Genomic DNA, 13,586 nt, shown 5'->3' with positions numbered 1-13,586 from the left:
CACATCATGTCTTGACCGTATCACATCACAACATGCCCTGCAAAAACAAGTTAGATATCCTCTACTTTGTTGTTGCAAGTTTTACGCGGCTGCTACGGGCTGAGCAAGAACCGTTCTTACCTACGCATCAAAAAACCACAACGCGGTATAGTGATTGCTCTTTGATCTTTTACAAAACATAAGGCTCCTTCCAGTTGCAAGTGACTTTAACAAAACATGATCATCTCATACAATAACGTATATCATATCATGTCTTGACCATATCACATCACAACATGCCCTCCAAAAACAAGTTACACCTCCTCTACTTTGTTGTTGGAAGTTTTACGTGGCTGCTACAGGCTTCTAGCAAGAACCGTTCTTACCTACGCATCAAAACCACGACAGTGATTTATCAAGTTTGTTGTTTTAACTTTCAACAAGGACCGACCGCAGTCAAATTCGATTGAACTAAAGTTGGAGAAACAGACACCCGCCAGCCACCTTTATGCAAAACTAGTTGCATGTCTGCCGGTGGAACCGGTCTCATGAACGTGGTCATGTAAGGTTGGTCCGGGCAGCTGTTGGGAAACGTAGCATGCAATTGCAAAAAAAATCCTACACTCACGAAAGATCTATCTGGGGATGCATAGCAACAAGAAGGGGAGAGTTTGTCTACGTACCCTCGTAGACCGAAAGCGGAAGCGTTTGACAACGCAGTTGATGTAGTCGAACTTCTTCTCGTTCCGACCGATTAAGTACCAAACGTACGGCACCTTCGAGTTATGCAAACGTTCAGCTATGACGTCCCTCAAACTCTTGATGCGGCAGAGTGTCAAGGAAGTAGATGAGTTCCGTCTACACGACAGCATGGTGACAGTGATACTGAAGTGATCTGCACAGTGCTTCGCCTAAGCACTACGAAGATATGACCGGAGGCGTAAATTATGGAGGGGGGCGCCGCACATGGCTAACAATTGTTGATGTGCGTTCTAGCGGTGCCCCCCTCCCACACACATATATATGTATATATATGACAACACTATTCTAATCTCAGGATTAGAATAGTTATTTGGATCACGGTGCGCTCTATATAGGCGCGACGCCATGCTCCCAAACCGGTGCCCCCCGATAAAAAAAACAGCCCACCCCCACCCGCAGCCCATGATCGATCCTCTCCTGCACCACCGGGGCATCCATCCACGCTCGATCCCCACCCGTAGCCGCCGCCCTGATCCCACCGCGCCGCCGCCGGCCCTGGCTCCCGTGCACCGCAGCCGTGCCGTAAATCTCCGCGCGCCGTCGCAGACCACCACATCCAGCGCCAGATCAAGATGCAGCTCTCCCTCCTCCCAGATCCAGCCGTCGAACCCAACCCCTTGGGCCACCGGATCCTGGGGTCACCGGTCGACCACGGCACCGTCACTGCCCATCCAAGCCTGTGTCTGGAGCCAGGCTCCTCCCCTCAGCGTCGGCGCGGCTCACGGCCCGCATCCTCCACCGCCCTTGAACACACTGCTCCGGCCTTCTTCCACAGAGACGGTGGCAGCTCTGCCTTCCACCAGCTGGCCAGGACTCCTCCAGTTCATCGCGGCCATACATTCCACCGCCATCCTCCTCCATCAACGCCTACATCCTCACCAGTGGCGCATCCTTCCTCCCCGCAGCCTAAAGCAATTCCCTTTCGTCGTCGTTCTCGTATCACGACCAACCACCGCCTCCCCATCCCTCCGGCCTCGACCTGCAGCTAGGGGAGGTCTCGACCTGCAGCTCCCAGAGGTCCCGACCTGCAGCTGGTCGCGTGCCCCGCTGCGACCCCTGTCATTTCCCTCCTGACCTTCCTCTCCGTCTATAGTGATGAGCTCCTGTGAGCACTGATCTGTTGTCTGTGTCATCCTCAGCCACCCTCGAGCTTGCAAGATAGGTCACTGCCAACGCACGGGTCCGATGCATACATGCCGATGTGTAGCTGAAGAAGATCAAACAGAGTGCGAGCAGTCTGTGCAGGCATCTACCTCTCCTTGTTGTTCTTTTTTTAATCGTGGTGCCATCAATCCATCTGCATCGAGGCCTTACGCAACAATTGCGTTCGAGACTGGCTACATCCTCAGCGTCGAGGTCTCCATAGCAGGTCGAACTATGAAGAAGTAGCATGCCAGACTAAATAAAAATAGCAGTTGTGGTCGTTGATTTGAGCTGACAAATGCTTGATTGCCTGCCCAGCCATTGTGGTTGAGCGCGCTATGCTGCTGCAGTCTCCATGTGTAATGTTCGTGGAATACCATATTTTGACAGAGAGCAATGAACTTCTTGTGTGACGGCGAGCGACCTTTCCTGGCTTCTCTCCCTAACCTTCACAGCTTCACGCATGCCTCCCCCATCTGTCGTGCAGCGAAAGCAAAGGCAGAGCTTCCAACACAGTGGTAGATCAGTTATCGTCGCCACATTGGTGCTCACTACTAACATGACACGGCCTCATCTTTCCTCACTGGAGACTACTACTACGACAGGTAATAAAGCTGTAACCATTTGTTGGGTGTGAACTGTGAAGTGTGCCCCCCCTAATCCGCTCGACCGGCCCTGCTGAGTGTAGTTGATTCATGTAATTTTTTTCGAGTGCATATCACCATAGAATGGCCTCCCCCACTATTTGCCTGCGATTTGTTTGCAGCGGGTGTATACAGAGAGAGAAGCTAGTGTTTAACCCAAAGATAAGTTTTGATGTAGATATGAGAAAGCTTAGCTTGCTCGTTGTCGTGGTCTGTGTGCTGAGTGCTCGAGTGCTGGTTTGTAATTCTGGGAATGGAAACAACTGTCTGTTTGATATAGGCATTTTCATGGCCGGTTAACGCGGAGATTTGTTTTCCTTATCATAACCTGCTCGTGTTTCATGCTGCTGCAGCAGCATTAGTTGTTATGTCTGCGTTGTGTGAAGTGCTCTGCTTGTTGTAATACGCACGCTAGTTACTTGGCCCTCTGTGCTTCTATTCTCTTGTTGTGGTTGCATCCTGATGCAGTAATCGAGAAGAAATGGTAATGTGAGATGTGTGTGGCATGTTAAATGTGGTACGGGATGTGGATCCTGCTGAGGTGTGTAGGCCACGTACCGTAACGGAAGGCCCGGACGGCGTCCGCGTCCGCTGGTTGGAGCCGTGTCACTTCATAGGCAAGCCGACACAGCAGGCCACCGTCCCCCGTTGGCCTCTAAAAATTAACTCGGTGATTTATGTTTAATTTACTTGTTTTTTGTCCTAAACACAGAGATGGTACTGTCAAAAAAACTATGGGTATTATAGAAAAATTGTTTGTAGCAATTCATTGTGTTTATTAAAAAGACAGAAGTTCAGCATGCGAAACTCGCGCAGTTCAATTTGTACTAAAAAGAAAAAAATAAAACAACAATAAAGTTCACTAAAAAGTGCGACTTTTCACGATGCATAAAAAATCACCGTCGGGCCTAAAAAGTGAGCTCACCTAATTATGATTGTGGTGTTCTGTAGAAAACTTGGACAAAAATAATGAAATATGTTTGCAAATCAAGTCCTATTTTAAAAAAATGCATGCAAGATGTAGAATAAAAAAATTGTAAGCTTAGTGATTTTGTTGTCTTTAATTTCAGCTAAAATGATACAGAAGATTTTCAACCACTCTCTCTCTCTCTCTCTAAATTTCACGTGAGAAGATCAAATATAAAAAAGTGTAAGTTCATATATAGTAAAAATGGTGCAATTATATTTTTCAAAGTGAAAGAATACATTCTAAAAAATTGGAGAGCTCGTGAAAACAAAAACCGCCACCAGAAAAACACCACCAACAGTTCAGAAAAGCGGCTCTTATGGCACGCACAAACACACACACTTTGTTGATGATTTGCGTATTCTCTAAAACAAATAAAGAGAAGAACGATAAAAGTAAATGAATTACTTTATGTCTAAAAAAATAGAAGCCACTACCTCTATATGAAAAAAGTGAGCTCACCTAAAAAAACGAGAAGTTGAATAAACAATAACAGGTTTTAAAAATGAAGTTCTTTGATTTTTATAAAAATCTTAGATTTTCCCCGATACTAAAGACTAAAACCACGAAGTTCAATTTAAAAAAATGGAGTAGTTCAATGCATATTAAAAACTCAGTTTTTTCTCACTAATAAATAATAAAACAAAGAAGTTCAATTTTTAAAAGAAGAACAGTTTGATATTTATTTGAACTCAGTTTTTTCCGGTTACAAAATAATAAGACCAATAAGTTCTATTAGAAATAACGAAGAAGTTTGATCTTTCTAAAAAACTCTAATTTTCACATTTCTAAAAAACACACAAAGAAGTTTAAATAAAAAAGTTAGAGCGGTTCGATGTCTATAAAAAAACTCAAATTTTTTCCATTACCAAAGTGGAACAGAGAGAAGTTCAAAGTGATAACAGCCAGAAGTTCACGTACTGCACGGTGTGTATTTCATATGAGAAAATAGAAAAAAAAGTTAAAGTATAAAAATTTACTTGCAAGAAGTTCAGGTGCTCCGCACAGGAAAGTTCAGAACTTCTTGTGAGAGAGGTAATCGGCACAGTATATCATTTGTGCAACTCCGATGAATGGGTGAGAAATTACAAAGAAAAATACGTGGTAGAAGTTCAAATTGAAAACAGCGAGAAGTTCAACTACTACACGGAAGGCGTTTCAGATGAGAATAAAACGAATAAAAACTAAAAGCCTAAAAGGTTTGTTGCAAGAAGTTCACATGCTCCTCCCAGTGTGGTTCGAGATCTCTATTGCGAGATGCCCGACCTTCAATTACATGTTAAAAACAGGCAAAAATGACATTGTTTTTGCCATTTTTAAAAACTGACTTAAAACACATTTGGATGCTCCTATTCATAAGCTTTCCAACGGTATATTATATGCTATATTTGGATGAATGTATTAAAAGTTTTATGTATACCGTTAAAAACACATTTTTACGCATTCAAAAAAAATTATTTTTAACCGTCACGAGTATGAAAAGCTGATCAACACGAAAAAGTTGCGTGTTTTCAACATCTTTCCATCAGAGTGGTTTGGGAGTTACGGAAAAAAATAGCACATCAAAAACAGAGTGAAGTTCAAAGTAGAACTGCCACAAAAGTTCAACTACTACACTGAATGAATTTCGGATGAAAAACTTTTAAAGCCGTCGTGAGTATGAAAAAATGATCAACACGGAAAAGTTGCATGTTTACAGCAGCTTTTCATCGGTATATCATTTGCTCAATTCCGCTGAGTGGATGGAGAGCTTCGAGCCAAAAAAGCACGTGAAAAACAGAGTGAAGTTCATTTGTTATTTGGGATCAGTTTGATTTCAAAAAGGAAAAAAATCAAATTATAAAAATGGAAAAATTTCGTGTACTACATGGTGTGCGTTTAATATGAGAAAAATGAATTAAAAGGAAAGGCCCAATTTTCTATTACTAAAAGACATAAAACCAGGAAGTCCAAATTAAAAAGATGGAGAAGTTCGATGATTACAGAAAACTCAGATTTCCCTCGTTATTAAAGAATGGAAAACAAGAAGTTAAAAAATTAAATAACAAGAAGTTCAACTTTTAAAAATAGAGTGATTCAAAATTTCATAAAACATTAAGAAATAAAACCAGGAAGTCCATATTAAAAAGATGGAGAAGTTTGATGATTATAAAAAACTCGGATTTCCCTCATTATTAAAGAATGGAAAACTCAGATTATAGAATTTTTGTTACTAGAAGTTCAAGTTCTCGGCCCGAGAAAGTTTAAAAATTCTTGTGAGAGAGGTTGAACAAAAAAATGTGACAGAAGTTCAAGGTGAAAACAACGAGAAGTTCAATACTGCAAGGAAATGCATTTCAGATAGTAATATAAGAATAGAAAACAAAAAGGTTAAAATGTTTGTTGCAAGAAGTTCATGTGCTCCTCCCGGTGAAGTTCAAGATCTCTAGTGCGAGACGTCCGACCTTCAATTTATATATAAAAAAGAGGCAAAAAAAGACGTTGTTTTGCCATTTATTTTAAAACTGCTCTCAAACAATAAAAATTTGTAACGTGTGTCTAAATGAAAAAGATGCTCCTATTCATAAGCTTTCCAATGGTATATTATATGCTATATTCCGATGAATGGTTTAAAAGTTTTATGTATGCTGTTAAAAACAATTTTTTACGCATTCAAAAAAATATTTTGAACCGTCGCAAGTATGAAAAACTAAACAACACGAAAAAGTTGCGTGTTTGCAACAGCTTTCCATCGGTATATCATTTGCTCAATTCCGGTAAGTGGTTTGGGAGTTACAGGCAAAAAATATCAGGTCAGAAACACAGTGAAGTTCAAACAGACGAGCCCGAGAAGTTCAACTACTTCACACAGTGCATTTCCATTCGCGATGAAGGCAGAAATTATGATCTCGTCATTTTCTAATTTACTTCAAAATGGCAGAAATATCATTTGTGTAAGTTCTAGTCCTCGGTCGGAGAAAGTTGAAAAATTTATTGTGAGAGAGGTTTGTACAAAAGGAATATCATTTGTGTGACATTGACGAATGTATGAGGAAATTACAAACGAAAATACGTCACAGAAGTTCAACGTGAAAACAGCAGGAAGTTCAACTACTACGCTGAATGAATTTCAGATGAAAAAATTCTAAAACCATCGCGAGTATGAAAAATGATCAACACGGGAAAGTTGCGTGTTTACAGCAGCTTTCCATCAGTATATCACCCGCTGAATTCCGGGGAGTGGATGGAGAACTATGAGTAGTGGATGGACATCTGCGAGCAAAAAAAGCACGTCGAAAACAGAGTGAAGTTCAAGTAGACAATGCTGAGAAGTTCAAGTTCTTCACGCGGTGCATTTTCGAAGAATTTGTTTCGCGATAATGGCAGAACGAATGATCCTGCCGTTTTCTAAATGACTTGAAAACTGCCAGGAATCAGAGAAAACCATCAACATGGAAAATTTTCGCATTTTCCGTAGCTTTTCAGCGGTATATTATTTGCCTCATTCCGATAAAGTTTGTAGAAATTATGGGGGAAATATGTTTTTAGCCATTTTCAAAATTGACTTAAAACCATAAGGAATTGGGAGAAACAATATATACAAAAAAGTTTCGCATTTGTTCAAGCTTTCCAATGACATATCATTTGCTGCATTCGGACGTACGGTTAAAAAATTAGCTTGAAAATACGAACTCGGTGGAACTTGTATCGTTTTCTAAATTACTTTTAAACCGTTCAAAATTAGAAAACACTTTTAACATCAAAAAGTTGCGCATTTTCATAAGCTTTCCAACACCATATTATTTGCCTCAATTGGATTAGCCATTTAAAAATAGCATCAAAAATACAAACTCAGGTGTTCCGTTTGTGAAATTTTATGATTTTCCAAATTACTCTTTATCCATAGAGAATTACAGAAAACTTTCAACATGTGGAAGGAGCGATTTTGCGGCGGCTTTCCAACGCCATATTATTTGCCTTATTCCGATAAATGGTTTAGAAATGCGATCGAAAATATGATTCACGTTTTTTGTATAAAGAAAAAACGGTTTTCAAAACTGCTCTTAAACCGCTTACATTTTGCCAAAAATTCAACTTGGGTCATGATACTGGTGTCCATAGCTTTCCATCGGTATATCGCAAGCCCCGTTTGGACACCTTTTAGCTGAAGTTCAACCTAGTACTTGGGGAAGGTCAGGCGCGTTACTCGGGAAGTTCATGTTGTGATTAGAACATTATTTTGATCCCGTGATCAGAATAGTGTTTATGTATGTATATATATATATATGTTGGAGGGGAGGAGAGGCAGCCAAGGGGGCGCCCCAAGTAGGAGGGATCCTACTTGGGGTCCTCCCCAATTCGCCCCCCCCCCCTTCCTTATTAACCGGAGGGGCAAGGAAAGAGAGGGCGGAGGGAAGGAAGGGGGAGGCCAAATCCTCCCCTTTTCTTTTCCCTTCCCCTATTTCCTTCTCCTCCTATTTCGGCCTATATGGGGCCCACCATCCCCTTGTGAGATGGTCTGTCCCTCTCTTGGCCCATAAGGCCCATATCTTTGCCGGGGGTGCCCGTAACCCCTTCCGGTGACCCGATATGTACTTGATACCCTCCGGAACACTTTCGGTGTCTGAATACTATCTTCCTATATATCAATATTTACCTCTCGACCATTTCGAGACTCCTCGTCATGTCCGTGATCTCATACGGGACTCCGAACAACATTTGGTCACCAAATCACATAACTCATATAATACAAAGTCGTCATCGAACGTTAAGCGTGCGGACCCTACGGGTTCGAGAACTTTGTAGACATGACCGAGACACCTCTCCAGTTAATAACCAATAGTGGAACCGGGATGCTCATATTGGCTCCTACATATTCTACGAAGATCTTTATCGGTCGAACCGTTATGACAACATACGTTATTCCCTGTGTCATCGGTATGTTACTTGCATGAGATTCGATCGTCGGTCGCTTCATACCTAGTTTAATCTCGTTACCGACAAGTCTCTTTACTCATTCCGTAATACATCATCCCACAACTAAGTCATTAGTCACTTTGCTTGCAAGGCTTCTTATGTTGTGTATTACCGAGAGGGCCCAAAGATACCTCTCTGATGCTCAGAGTGACAAATCCTAATCTCGATCTATGCCAACCTGATACGTCTCCAACGTATCTATAATTTTTTTTATTGTTCCATGCTACTACATTATATGTTTGGGATGTTTAATGGGCTTTAATATGCACTTTTATATTATTTTTGGGACTAACTTATTAACTGAAGGCCCAGTGTAAATTGTTGTTTTTTGCCTATTTCAGTGTTTCGCAGAAAAGGAATATCAAACGGAATCCAAACGGAACGAAACCTTCGCGAGGATCTTTTTTGGAACAAACGCAATCCAAGAGACTTGGAGTGGAGATCAAGGAAGCAACGAGACGGCCATGAGGTAGGGTGGCGCGCCCAGGGGGTAGGCGCGCCCCCCACCCTCGTGGGCCCCAAGGAGCTCCACTGACCTACTTATTTCGCCTATATATACTATTATACCCTGAAAACATCTAGGAGCCATGAAATCACTTTTCCATAGCCGCAACCTTCTGTATCCATGAGATCCCATCTAGGGACCTTTTCTGGTAATCTGCCGGAGGGGAATTCGATCACGGAGGGCTTCTACATCAACACCATAGCCTCTCCGATGATGCGTGAGTAGTTTACCACAGACCTTCGGGTCCATAGTTATTAGCTAGATGGCTTCTTCTCTCTCTTTGGATCTCAATACAAAGTTCTCCTCGATGTTCTTGCAGATCTATTCGATGTAATTCTTTTTGTGGTGTGTTTGTCGAGATCCAATGAATTGTGGGTTTATGATCAAGATTATCTATGAACGATATTTGATTCTTCTCTGAATTATTATATGCATGATTTGATATCTTTGCAAGTCTCTTCGAATTATCAGTTTGGGTTGGCCTACTAGATTTATCTTTCTTGCAATGGGAGAAGTGCTTAGCTTTGGGTTCAATCTTGCGGTGCTCGATCCGAGTGACAGAAAGGGAACCAACACGTATTGTATTGTTGCCATCGAGGATAAAAAGATGTGTTTTATATCATATTGCTTGAGTTTATCCCTCTACATCATGTCATCTTGCCTATTGCGTTACTCTGTTCTTATGAACTTAATACTCTAGATGCATGCTGGATAGCGGTCGATGTGTGGAGTAATAGTAGTAGATGCAGAATTATTTCAGTCTACTTGACACGTACGTGATGCCTATGTTCATGATCATTCCTATATATTCTCATCACTATGCGCTTTTCTATCAATTGCTCGGTAGTAATTTGTTCACCCACCGTAATATATGCTATCTTGAGAGAAGCCACTAGTGAAACCTATGGCCCCCGGGTCTACTTTACATCATATAAGTTTCCGATCTACAATTCTAGTTTAATATTTATTTTATTATGCAATCTTTACTTTTCAATCTATACAACAAAAATACCAAAAGTATTTACCTTATTATCTCTATCAGATCTCACTTTCGTAAGTGACCGTGAAGGGATTGACAACCCCTTTATCGTGTTGGTTGCGAGGTTCTTGTTTGTTTGTGCGGGTACTAGGCGATTTACGTGTAGTCTCCTACTAGATTGATATCTTGGTTCTCAAAAACTGAGGGAAATACTTACGCTACTTTGTTGCATCACCCTTTCCTCTTCAAGGGAAAACCAACGCATGCTCCAGAGGTAGCACAACCCAAACACCTTCGGAGATTGATACGTCTCCAACATATCTATAATTTTTGATTGTTCCATGCTATTATATTATCCATCTAGGATGTTTTATATGCATTTATATGCTATTTTATATGATTTTTGGGACTAACCTATTAACCTAGAGCCCAGTGCCAGTTTCTGTTTTTCCTTGTTTTTGAGTATCGCAAAAAAGGAAAACCAAACGGAGTCTAATTGACGTGCCAATTTTTGATGGAGTTTTATGGACCAAAAGAAGCTCCTGGGGTAAAATAGTTAGGCCACAAGATTCCCGAGCCGTCCACGGGGCAGGAGGGTGAGCCCAGGGGGTAGGGCGCGCCCTCCACCCTCATGGACGACACGGGCACCCCCCTGACTTGTTCCCGACGCCAAAAATTTCTATAAATACTGAAACCTCCAGAAAATAACCTAGATCGGGAGTTCTGCCACCGCAAGCCTCTGTAGCCACCGAAAACCAATCTAGACTCGTTCCAGCACCCTGCCGGAGGGGGGAATCCCTCTCCGGTGGCCATCTTCATCATCCCGGCGCTCTCCATGACGAGGAGGGAGTAGTTCACCCTCGGGGCTAAGGGTATGTACCAGTACCTATGTGTTTTATCTCTCTCTCTCTTGTGTTCTTGATTCGGCACGATCTTGATATATCGCGAGCTTTGCTATTATAGTTGAATCTTATGATGTTTCTCCCCCTCTACTCTCTTGTGATGGATTGAGTTTTCCCTTTGAAGTTATATTATCGGATTGAGTCTTTAAGGATTTGAGAACACTTGATGTATGTCTTGCATGTGCTTATCTATGGTGACAATGGGATATCACGTGATCCACTTGATGTATGTTTTGGTGATCAACTTGCAAGTTTCGTGACCTCGTGAACTTATGCATAGGGGTTGGCACACGTTTTCGTCTTGACTCTCCAGTAGAAACTTTGGGGCACTCTTTGAAGTACTTTGTGTTGGTTGAATAGATGAATCTGAGATTGTGTGATGCATATCGTATAATCATACCCACGGATACTTGAGGTGACATTGGAGTATCTAGGTGACATTAGGGTTTTGGTTGATTTGTGTCTTAAGGTGTTATTCTAGTACGAACTCTAGGATAGATCGAATGAAAAGAATAGCTTCGTGCTATTTTACTACGAACTCTTGAATAGATCGATCAGAAAGAATAACTTCGAGGTGGTTTCGTACCCTACAATAATCTCTTCGTTTGTTCTCCGCTATTAGTGACTTTGGAGTGACTATTTGTTTCATGATGAGGGATTGTTATATGATCCAATTATGTTATTATTATTGAGAGAACTTGCACTAGTGAAAGTATGAACCCTAGGCCTTGTTTCAAAGCATTGTAATACCGTTTGTGCTCACTTTTATCATTAATTACCTTGCTGTTTTTATATTTTCAGATTACAAAAACCTTTATCTACCATCCATATTGCACTTGTATCACCATCTCTTCGCCGAACTAGTGCACATATACAATTTACCATTGTATTGGATGTGTTGGGGACACAAGAGACTCTTTGTTATTTGGTTGCATGGTTGTTTGAGAGAGACCATCTTCATCCTACGCCTCCCACGGATTGATAAACCTTAGGTCATCCACTTGAGGGAAATTTGCTACTGTCCTACAAACCTCTGCACTTCGAGGACCAACAAGGTCTACAAGAAGAAGGTTGTGTAGTAGACATCAAGCTCTTTTCTGGCGCTGTCGCCAGGGAGGTTAGCGCTTGAAGGTATACCTTTAGATCTTGCAATCGAATCTTTTTGTTTCTTGTTTTATCACTAGTTTAGTTTCTAAAAGAAAATTATAAAAAATGGAATTGAGGATACCTCATATGCTTCATCTTTTTAATATCTTTCATGAAAATAAGGATTCTGATAATTGTGCCAAAATGCTAGAAGAAGAATGCATTAAAATGTTTGGCACTAAATCTTTGAATGATGAGCATGATTGCAATGTTGTTAGTATGAATTCCTCGAGTATCCATGATGCTAATGATATGCAAAGCCACAAGCTTGGGGAAGCTATGTTTAATGAAGATGATATTTTTAGTCTCCCAAGTTTTGATGAGCAAATTTATTATGATGATAGCATGCCTCCTATTTATGATGATTATAATTGTGAAAGTGGATTTGGACAGGTCATGACTTTATTTAGTGATGAATCCACTATTTCGAAAGAGGTTCTAATTGATCATGTGAACAAAGTTGCTATCTATGATGACATGTATGCTATAAAGAATAATGATAACCATAAATTTTTCATCGTGATTTTAATTTTCAATTGGATTATGCCTCACATGATAGTTATTTTGCTGAGTTTGCTCCCACTACTATTCATGAGAAGAATTTTGCTTATGTGGAGAGTAGTAAATTTTCTATGCTTCTAGATCATGAAAAGAATGCTTTATGTGATAGTTATATTGTTGAATTCATTCATGATGCTACTGAAAATTATTATGAGGTAGGAATATATGCTTGTAGGAGTTGCAATAATATCAAGTTTCCTCTCTATGTGTTGAAAATCTTGAGGCTATGCTTGTTTTACCTTCCTATGCAAGTTGATTCTTGTTCTCATAAATTGTTTGCTCACAAAATCCCTATGCATAGGAAGTGGGTTATACTTAAATGTGCTAGTCATATTATTCATGATGCTCTCTTTATGTTTCAATTCTTATCCTTTATGTGAGCATCATTGAAATCATCATGCCTAGCTAGGGGCGTTAAACGATAGCGCTTGTTGGGAGGCAACCCAATTTTATTTTTGTTCTTTGTTTTTTGATCCTGCTTAGTAATAAATAATTCATCTATACTCTGTTTAGATGTGGTTTTATGTTTTAATTAGTGTTTGTTCCAAGTAGAACCTTTGGGAAGACTTGGGTGAAGTCTTTGCGATCTTGCTGCAAAAAACAGAAACTTTTGCGCTCATGAGATTAGCTTCCATTTTTTACTGGAGAGTGCGATTAGGTTGATTATTTTGGCAGATGATTAATAGACAAATTCCTCACGTCCACCAATTTATTTCACAATTTTTGGAGTGACATAAGTATTTGAAAGCACCAGATTTCTACAGACTGTTCTGTTTTTGACAGATTCTGTTTTCTATGTGTTGTTTGCTTATTTTGATGAATCTATGAGTAGTATCGGAGGATAAGAACCATAGAGAAGTTGGAATACAGTAGATATTACACCAATATGAATTTAGAATGAGTTCACAACAGTACCAAAAGTGGTGATTTATTTTCTTATACTAACGGAGCTTACGAGTTTTCTGTTGAGTTTTGTGTTGTGAAGTTTTCAAGTTTTGGGTAAAGATTCGATGGACTATGGAATAAGGAGTGGCAAGAGCCT

Source organism: Triticum urartu, chromosome 2A (genome assembly GCF_056163025.1).
Source record: "Triticum urartu cultivar PI428250 chromosome 2A, HENAU_Tu73, whole genome shotgun sequence".
In the NCBI taxonomy this organism is placed as follows: domain Eukaryota; kingdom Viridiplantae; phylum Streptophyta; class Magnoliopsida; order Poales; family Poaceae; genus Triticum; species Triticum urartu.
The sequence above is the reverse complement of the archived record's forward strand: the minus strand, read 5'-3'. Positions refer to the sequence as shown.